At 36.7% G+C, this 10921-nt stretch overlaps 1 pseudogene; it reads right to left on the reverse strand.

Annotated features, from left to right (window-relative positions):
* Positions 1-841: 841 nt before the first annotated feature.
* Positions 842-1697, reverse strand: LOC123856724 (voltage-dependent anion-selective channel protein 2-like; annotated as a pseudogene).
* Between the last annotated feature and the right edge of the window lie 9224 nt (positions 1698-10921).

The following is a 10921-nucleotide window of genomic DNA, read 5'->3' on the forward strand; positions in this document are numbered from 1 at the left end:
TCAAAAGTTAAATGCATTTGTGGGTTGGTGAGATATAGACAAATCTAGCCATGTGCCAGTTACACATGTTTTAATTACAGAGACTTTATAATATATCCGTTCATCTCTTAGGGCTACTTCTTCACAGCTCCTCTTTTCCTGTATTTCCTTAGGGTTCTTTTTTTTTTTTTCCGTATTTCTCTTTTTCATATAGACTCTCGTATTGACTGACTAGCTCCACAAAAGCTCTTTTTAAAATTAAGATCATATTGTCTAGAAAGAAATGACATCTTAATGATGCCAAGTCATGCGAACCAAGAAGAGATGTCTGTCCATTTACCCAAATCTACTTTTGTGTTGTTCAGGAGCATCTAACAGTCTTCTGCAGATATGTTTTGATAAATTTTGTCTTACTGATTATTCCTAAGTATGTCATCTTTATATTTTCGTTATTGTAAATAACAACTTCTCTTCCATTACATTGTCTAACTACTTATTATTTGTATATGTGAAACCTATTAATTTTTGAAGGTTTATTTTATATCTTGCTGCAGTGCTAATAGGGACATAAAAACAAACATGCACACAATTGCACAGCATTCACAAAGGTCTATTTCATTATTGGGGGGTAACATATTTAACAGTTAAATACATTTAAGTAACATATAGGGGACTGCATGACTGCAGCTTTGGCAGCTAGATTAGATCACCAATTCACCTAGAACCCAGCTAACGAGTAACTGTCTAAATACTTGAAGTACAGTTAGATCAAACTTTGTTCTGATCACCTTCTTGGTCAAGCTGGAAATATACAAAGGTGAAATCTTCTGATATCCCTTCCCAGAGGTTTCTTTGAGCTAGATTAGGCCTCTAGCCACAGAACAAGCCCAAGTTTGGGGTCTCCAGCATGAATGCTCTTCCCAGCTACCAGAGCAGAGAGTATAAACTTGACCCCAGGCCTCAGAGTCTGAGCCCACTCCAATTAAACTAGAGTTGTTGACTTTTGCAGAAATGGAAGCAGTAGGATCCAACTGGTACTTGGCTGTAATGCCAAAGCAAGTGTAGCTGGTACCTGATGTGCAAGCAAGGTTTCCTGAAGTGTCAAGATCTTCACATACTTTCTGCTAATTGATCCTCCAAATTCTGTCCCATCATTAACATTAGTGTGAAGCAGGAAGTCCCCAGTCCTGCAGCCCATTGCAGAGTTATTTCTTGTCACCTTTGATTTGGCACTGTCAAAAGGTCTTCTGATCCCCAGCAAGCCAGCCCTCATAACCAAAGATAGCTAACCAAACAAAATCAAAGTCAACATCACAACCAAGGTTTATTAGCTCCCTCTTGTAAGAAGACTTGATTTTACCACTTGCTCGTGTTGGGTGAAAAGGGTATTAAATACTAGCTTCAAACTTTGATAAATCTGGTCTTCAATTGCAATTTCTGTTCCCAGAGAGTTACCCGTGTTCCATTTTTCTGTGAAAGTCAGACCAGACCCACACCATTTATATTTGGTCTCCGCTATTCCACGAACTTTACGAGTGTCTGTATTAGATGAACCAGATGTTGAGAATTCCACACCACTGCATGACTTTGTTTTCACATCCGGTTTCACCAACCCAAAACCAAATCCTCTGCTGGAAATATCTCTGGCAGCTTTCCAAGGTCAGCATACGATGGAGGATACGCATTGGCCACGTGGGGCTCTGTCCATAGGTGGCCATGGGAAGGCAAGGCCAGGGGAAGAGGTGATCCGGTGGTCTCCTGAGAGGGGCAGCCACCACTCTGTTTACTGCTGAGTCCCCTCAGCTCGGTCAGGGGCTCAGGGGCTCAGGGTTGGGCTGCAGCTTCCACAGCTGGAGGGTGAAGGAAAATGTCTTTTTTCTTCATCACTGCCTTTTTGTTCTTGTTAGATATTACTTGTGTACCATTTTAATTCCCTTCTTGTTTCTTATATTTATTTTCTTAAGGGTTGCCCTGGGTATCCCATATATTCTGTTATGTACTATTTTCACAATCACTAATTTTTCTTCAATTCTCTTATTTTGCTCTGCAGCTTTTCTTTCACTCAAAAGTTTGATAAAAAATGTTTATTTTTTGTTGTTGTTTTCAAAGTGGACATCCTTTTATTTCAAAATTTTCTAATTAATGCATTTTGTGTTTGGCTTGCATTCTAATAAAAATATTTTTCCTAATATCTCTAATTTACCAAACTTATGGTGGTTTTGTTTGTGATCCTACATATGATCAACTTTCTTATGAACAATCCATATATATTTGGAAAGAAGGCATATTCTCCCCCATCGGGTGATATATATATATAGATCGATCTATCTATCTATCTACCTATCTATCTATCTATGGTCTATCTTATTGATATTTTATTATGTTCTTTAGATCTTCTAATCATTATTTTTTCACTGATATCATTTGAGAGTGATGTATCCTATTACTGTTTTTTTTAGTCTATTTATCCTTGCAATTTCTTTATTTATTTTGTGTTTTATATAGGTTATTTCTCTATTATTTGGTGCAGACATAATTATAACTGTCAAATATTTATTGTGAGCTGTAGCTTTCAGCATTACAACATATATATATATACACACACACATATATATATACACGCATGTATATATATATATGTATATATATATAAGTTTTCTTCAATACTTTTGCCTGAATTCAATATTCAATTCTGTTTGATATCAAGATTGTAATTTCTGCTTTCATTTTTGTTTTCCTTTGCCTAGTACAGATTTGCCACATGTTTCTTTTTAGCTTTCCAGATATTTACATTTTAGGTATATTTCCTGTATACAGAATAATTGGGTTTTGTGTCATTAGCCAACTTGAAAATCTACTTTACTTAAGTAGGTAACTTAGTCTGTTTAGGCTATTATAATGGAATACCATAGACCGGGTGGCTTATAAACAACATAAATTTATTTCTCACAGTTGTTGCAGAGACTGGGAAGTCTGAGATCAAGGCCCTGGAAGATAGAGTGTCTGGTGAGGGCCCATTACCTAGTTCATAGACATCTGTCTCCTTATGGAGGGAGCTCTCTGGGGACTCTTTTATAAGGACATGAATCCCATTCATGAGGGTTCCACCCTCATGACTTAGTCACCTCCCAATGTATCTTATACCATCCAAATACCATCACATTGGAAATTAGATTTCAACATATAAGGTTTTCTTTTGGGGGGGGGCATAGATGTTCAGTTTATAGCAGTAGGTGAATTAAAACCTTTTACCCTTATCATAGGATTGTTATGTTTGACCTCAAAACTACCATATAATTTATGTTATGGGGACATCTGGATGGCTCAGTCCATTAAGCATCTGTCTTCAGCTCAGGTCATGATCCCAGGGTCCTGGGATCAAGTCCCACATGGGGCTCCTTGCTTGAAGGGGAGCCTGCTTCTCCCTCGGCCTGCCGCTCCCCTTGGTTGTGCGCACTCTCTCTCTCTCTCTCTCTGACAAATAAATAAATAAAATCTTTAAAAAAAATAAAAATATGTTATGGTTACTGATTATATTATATTTACAATATTTTTCTATGGAGTTTTCCTTGCTATTTTAAAATATATTTTAGTATCTAGTAAGTGTGTATTTTTTTTCCAGTGGTTACATTTGTATTCTTCCCCTTAATCTTATCTTTAATCTTAGTTTTTCTTAATTTTTTACAGTATGGTTTTAATCTTTTACTATTTGGTTGTAAATAGTAGTTTTGACTCTCACCTAGTAACCTTATATAAGTCAATGATGTTATTCCATTTTCTCCTTTCTCTTTTCCTTCACCTAGTTGTCTTTAGTTATATCCTTTCATCTTTCCCAGAAAAGATAACATTTACCTACTACTATTCCACTCATAACTCTACATTGTTTTAGTCTTCTTACCTCTATAGTACTATATGTGATTGTGTACATATATACAACATATGTGCATATACACACTAACATATATAATATTTAATAATGCAATTAATATAATATATAATGTCTATGTGTGTATATATAATATATAACAAATATATAATATGTATATACACATGTACATCCACATGCATACACATACACATTACTATGTGTTGAAGTTCACTTGGTTATCTTTTTTTAAAGATTTATTTATTTGAGAGAGAGATAGCATGCATGTGAGTGGTGGGGAGGGGCAGAGGGAGAGAATCTCAGTAGGGAGCCTGATGAGGGGCTTGATCTCACGACCCTGAGATCATGACCTGAGCCAAAACAAGAGTTGGATGCTTAACCGACTGTACCACTCAGGTGCCCCTACCTGGTTATCTTTTGTTTGGATGAAGTTCATGCTTCAGTAGAATTCTGAGATGGAGTTCTTTGATGGAGTTATTGTATTCTCGAGTCTGTTTTTTGTAGCATATATATACAAAGGACCACTTGGCTGGATAAAACAAAAAAAAAAAAACAAAAAAAAACTTGACACTACTTTTTCTTTGATTTTCTTAAAAAAGCTCCTTCGTTGTTGCCTTGCTGTCTGTGTTGCTGTTGAAAAGTCTGGCACCTGCTTCATTTCTTCTTTTTATCCTCTTAAAGAATTCATTTTTTGTCTGGGAAATATGTGGATTTTTTTTTTTTTTGGTCAATAAAGGCCAATTTTGAAAGATTTTCTCAGAGTTCATTGTTCTAGGTCAGTTTTATCAGGTATACAGTGGGACATTTAAAATTTTAAATTTAATTTATTTCTATGTCTTGGATTATAACTTTAAATATTTTTTTTTCTATTGGTTTGTTTAGTTTTTCCAGGGACACCAATGATATGTTTGTTAGACTTCCCTTGCTTAGTTTTCATTATTTCTTTCTCTCTGAACTTTTCTTTCTTCATTTCATTTTCAATCTTCTGTTTTCATGTCTTTCTTCAATATCCCTCACTAAATTTTCATTTACATATTCACCCTTGCACATGTTGTAATTTGTTCTCCACTTATGAGATGGTTCTATTTTTGTCTTCAATTTTTCTCCTTGGTTTAATGCACTCATCTATTCTCATTTCCTCCCCTCTCCCTACCTCTTGCTTTTCTTTTTGGTCCATTTGTGTTCTGAGATTTTCTTTTCTTCCTTCTTTTTCCTTCTTTCTTTCCTTCTTTCCTTCTTTCCTTCTTTCCTTCTTTCCTTCCTTCCTTCCTTCCTTCCTTCCTTCCTTCCTTTCTTCCCTTCTGTCCTTTTCTTCTTTCTCTCTCTCTTTCTTTCTTTCTTTCTTTCTTTCTTTCTTTCTTTCTTTCTTTCTTTCTTTCTTCTTTTCTTTCTTTCTTTCTTTCTTTCTTTCTTTCTTTCTTTCTTTCTTTCTTTCTTTCTTTCTTTCCTTCCTTCCTTTCTTTCTTCTTTCTTCTTTCTTCATTTTCAAGTTTTTATTTAAATTCCAGTTAGTTAACACATAGTGTAATATTAGTTTCAGGAGTAGTGAGATTTGCATTTCTATTTCTAGCTGTGTGTTTATTTTCTAAACCTCCCAAAATTTTTTTCAGGATATTTACTTTAATTTGGATAATTGTGCAATCATTTTCTTCTGTTTTGTTTTTGGTTTAGGGAGGAGCATTTTAATCAACTGTTTTTATTCATATTTTCTGCCTTTGTATTTTACAGTGACCTTGTTGGAGTTTGATTTTTTTTTCTTATTCCAAGGCATTTTTTTTGGATAGGTTATCTAATTTAAGACTGCTCTCCTCTGCTATCATCCACAAGTCCAGTTACTTTAATATATGATGCATAGGAGGTGGAGGGAGAAATAAAAAGTGATTTTGCATACCTGGTTTCTCTTTTGCTTATTTAAGATTCCTAACAACCCCCCCACCCCTTACCTCCTTCTTTTGCATCTCCAAGGAGTACCACTCCTTTTCTCTTTATCTTTTTCACTCAAAAAAGCAATATCACTAGGAGGCACCACCTCTGGTTCCAATAATAAGTAAGCAACCTCCCTGTAGTCAATTCTGTGAACAACCGTGTTCCCCACATTCCAGAATTTATTATTTATTTATTTATTTATTTATTTATTTATTTATTTATTTAATTTATTATTTATTTATTTTTGCACAGAGTATTGTACTTTTTCTTTCTGAGGTGATTCATTTATGTCTTCCACTCTGCTCTTATCTTTTCCATGTCATCTTTTAAGCCTCCCTCTCACCCGTCTTTCATTTTCACAGGCTATGACTATGGTGGAAACTCTTTTGCAACTTAATGTTAATTTCTCTATCGAAAAGCAATTTGAATTTTCTGTCTCCTAAAAAATGTCAAATATGTGGATCATGTCTTTCATTTCTGTCCCTTATTGAACTTACAGGTTTTAATGAGGATATCTGGAGATATTTAGATTCAGAAGGCTACCATTATGTTCAAGGATGATAATTTTCAAAGGACATAGACTTTGAAGACAATTGGAATTTTAATAGAATTTAAAGAGACTGTATCCTGCATAAAGAAAACTGTGTAAGCAAAACTATGGAATAGGGTAAATTTAAAGGGATATCTCAGAAATAATTTGATAGTTTTATAGAATAGGTTACCTAAAATAACAATAAAACTAGAAAGATTGGTTGAGTTTAGATCTCAGAGGATTCCAAGTACTTTGATGAAGAGAGTGGAATTTATTTATTTTTATGCAGAGATGAATCTAAATGGGGGTGGGAAACAGGTTGTTTATTGGTAGCTTACCAAATATAATTTGTTTCAGCAAGGAAATTACAATTTATAGTTAACCTACTATATTCCAAGTGCAATTCACTACATTATTTCATTTAACTTTTACAAAAACTCATGAGGTAAATAATTGGAATTATTAGAAAGTTAAATAAGTTGACATAGGTAAAATATTAGATTTACAGACTAAGCCTAGGTTGTCATGATTCTCAAGCCCATATGGTTTCCTCCAACACCACACTGCCTTCCTAAATCCACAAGGATAAGGGATGAACCAGAATAGAGGGGAACTGGGGCAAAAGCCTGACCTAGAAATTGGTAGCAGGACAGTAACAAAATCAGTTTATCTGATGTGGAATTGTCAACTTATAAAAAGAAATGGGGTACATTTTAGCACAAAAATAAGTAGGAACTGGCAACAGAACATTGTAGCACTTAGGAGTATGAGTTCTAGAAACAGACGGCCTGGGTACAAATCCTGCTCCATTATTAAATGTGTGACCTTGGGAGAATTATTTATTATTTCATTGTTTCAGTTTTTTTATCATGTTAAAAATGGGACTATCCAGCCAGAGAAAGACAAATACTGTATAATTTCACTCATGTGGAACTGAAGAAACCGAACAAATGAGCAAAGGAAAAAAGGAGAGAGAGAGGCTAACCAAGAAACAGAGTCTTAACTACAGAGAACAAACTGATGGTGACCAGAGGGGAGGAGGAAGGGGGAATGGGGGAAATAGGTGATGGGGATTAAGGAGTGCACTTGTCAAGTGAGGAATACCGGGTGATGTATGGAAGTGTTAAATCGCTATATTGTACATCTGAAACTAATATAACACTCTGTGTTAACTAACTGGAATTCAAATAAAAACTTTAAAAAATAAATAAAAATGGGACTATCAATCTCAAATGGGTTGTTGTGTATCTCAAATAAGTGAAACCTTAAATGGTGCCTGGAACATAGTAAGTATCAATAAACACTGCTTACGACTACTACTACTACTACTACTACTACTATTACCATTATTATTTTCATTACCATTAATGATTAGAAATAAAAGAACATAAAATGCTCCAAAATCTCCAGGTTTTATATTTTTAGGTGACTGGAAGGATAGAGGTATGCTGAAGGACTGAATAAAAATCTAAAAAAGGAACTCATTTATGGGGGAAAACAATTTATTTTGGGAGGGAAAAGTATGCCTTAAATAGCTATAACTTTTCTGAAGATTTCTACAATCTGCTAAGTTTCTTTCTATGCAGAGGATTTCTATACAGGCATTTTCTCAATAAATAGTGTTTCCTGATATTATTCTCTAACATGCTGATACTGATATTGAACTGGTTTCTTGGACTTGGAGATCAGTCCCCACCAATCAGCTCCCCAGCTGAAACCTTTTGAGTTTTACCTGCTACCTTCTAGTCTATACTCAGCTGCCCTTCTTTCTTATTCACCTGCATCCTTGCCGTAGCTCAGCAGCTGGGAATTCAGTTTGTACTTTCACTGAACCACAAATGCCAGATTAGAGATTTCAAGAATCACAAAACATGCCTGGAGTAAACATACATGTGTTTGTATGGCATATGGGTTACTTAGATTTCAAAAAACAGATTAAAAAATTGTGATATTGTGACAAGAAATCAAATCATCTATTTTGCATCCCTAATCTCCTTTTAAAGCACAACTACTGAGCATCCACTAATGCTTTACCACATACCAAGTTTGATACTTGGAACATGTAATTGAATAGGAGACCGTTTCTGCCCTCAAAAAGCTCCTGGAAAGATGGTGGTATGTGTAAGAAAATCACTCATCACAATACAGTGTGATGAGGATCGTATATAAAGTGCTAGGAAAGTATAGGAGAAGCCCTAACATAGTCTAGCACAGACAAGGAGAAGGCTTCCTGGAATTGCTGACTTTGGAGGTGGTGGGGCTAGAAGGATGAAGTTCCACATGGAGCATCTAGCATGTGCACAAGAACCGCATTTAAGTGGCAACTGCTGGTCTATGTAGTCGGAAGGGTAGGAGATGGGTCTGAAAAGGGGCCAGATTATAGCCAAACTAAATGTCAGAAGGAGGGCTTTGGCATTGTTCTGATGGGGAAAGAAAGTCACTAATGGGTGTTAGGGTGGGGGATGGGGAATGGGGGTGATAACCAGGTTTGCATCTTAGAAGGATTCCTGTTGAGCAACCCTGTGGACTGGGTATTGAACTGTGTCTGCAGTATCGCTGCATTCAAGTTCCCACATGCACTTGAGCACCCAATCAATGAGACTAAACCAATCATGAGTTCTTACTTCTGTGTTACAGATCAAAAGGCAGGTTGTGGATGAATTACCCAAATTACTTTGCCAACATAAGGCAGCAGCCAGTCTGACCCCTGAACTATACCCCAGCTAGCAGAGGGTCAAAGAGCCTCTTAATTCAATTTCCTATAATCTTCAAGTAAGTGCAAAATTTGAAAAGCTTCCCCAAATGAGTTGGTTTTAAAAATTGAGCTGCATTCACTGTAGAAGTTAAGTTTAGGTTTTCTTAGGATTGAGTTTGCTGTGTGTACCTTCACTGCTCTTGACTATGTCTTATTAATGTTGGCAAAGAAAAGATGAACTTTTTCTTCACTGACATTGTCATGCTTTTTGGGAAGATAAAAGAACAGCACGGGGTGAGGTTGGGATGGCAGGTAAAGGAACTGTAGTAAGCAACTCACAGACTTGAATGATGTCTGGATAAAATTCAAGAACTCTAAACAGCTTCTAGTCTCTTTGCTAAAAATGATGGAAATTTGGTAGCCTGGATCTTGGGAGTAGAGAGTTAAATCCAGTTCCAAAACTCATCAGTTCTGTGTGTCTAAGTAAGTTACTCCACTTCTCAGAGCCTGAGTCTGGGGGACATTGTTCTCAGACACAAGAGGGGAATGATGTGTTGCTCTTTAAAAGGGCCTTTATTTCCTTAAACTGTTAGCCTTTCCTGATACTTTACTCATAATCAGGATCCCATAACCTAGGTGTGGTTCGAGTCCCTTTGTCCTTCCTTCTTTGGCTTCCACAACAGAGCCATTGGCTCCACCTGTCCAAGGACTCAGCCTGCTCTGCCAGGCTTCCATTGGCTATTGAAACCACCAGCCAGGAAATTTCTTGGGATACAAAAAAAACAAACAAACAAAAATGGTGACATCAATACTGACAGGTCCCCATGGGCTTAGCCACGGCTTCTGACAGTACAGAAAAAACAGGACAATTAGTGTCCCCACAAATGTGCAACTTTAGTGATAGACTAATGCCTTTTAAAAAAAGTAATTATCTTTGTAGCCTGTGTTGACACAGACAGGGCTTTCTCTAGAGGCCACTGGATTCCAGAAATATGTAACATGTCCATTTAGGAACTGAAGTGTAATCTTTTCATGCCACAAATCTTTTTTTTTTTTTCCCCTAGGTGAAAAGCTCAGAACTTTCCTACTATAATCCTCGCTGGACAAATGGGGAAAGAAAATGAGCCACAGCATCAGGGAAATCCAAATCAAAACCTCAATGAGATACCACCTCACACCAGTCAGAATGGCTAAAATTAACAAGTCAGGAAACGACAGATGTTGGCGGGGATGCGGAGAAAGGGGAACCCTCCTACACTGTTGGTGGGAATGCAAGCTGGTGCAGCCACTCTGGAAAACTGTATGGAGGTTCCTCAAAAAGTTGAAAAGAGAGCTACCATATGATCCAGCAATTGCACTACTGGGTATTTACCCCAAAGATACAAAAGTAGGGATCCGAAGGGGTACGTGCACCCCGATGTTTATAGCAGCAATGTCCACAATAGCCAAACTGTGGAAAGAGCCAAGATGTCCATCGACAGATGACTGGATAAAGAAGATGTGGTATATATATACAATGGAATATTATGCAGCCATCAAAAGGAATGAGATCTTGCCATTTGCAACGACGTGGATGGAACTGGAGGGTATTATGTTGAGTGAAATAAGTCAAAAAGAGAAAGACATGTATCATATGCTCTCACTGATATGAGGAATTCTTAATCGCAGGAAACAAACTGAGTGTTGTTGGAGTGGGGGGGGTGGGAGGGATGGGGTGACTGGGTGATAGACACTGGAAAGGGTATGTGCTCTGGTAAGCGCTGTGAACTGTGCAAGACTGTTGAATCTCAGATCTGTACCTCTGAAGCAAATAATGCAATATATGTTAAGAAAAAAAAAAAAGAAGAAGAAGAAGGAGGTAGCGGGAGGGGAAGAATGAAGCAGGGGAAATCGGAGGGGTAGA

The sequence above is a fragment of the Mirounga angustirostris genome, unplaced genomic scaffold (assembly GCF_029215605.1).
Source record: "Mirounga angustirostris isolate CCGP_5_RB_7025 unplaced genomic scaffold, mMirAng1.0.hap1 SCAF_13, whole genome shotgun sequence".
NCBI classification, from domain to species: Eukaryota; Metazoa; Chordata; class Mammalia; order Carnivora; family Phocidae; genus Mirounga; species Mirounga angustirostris.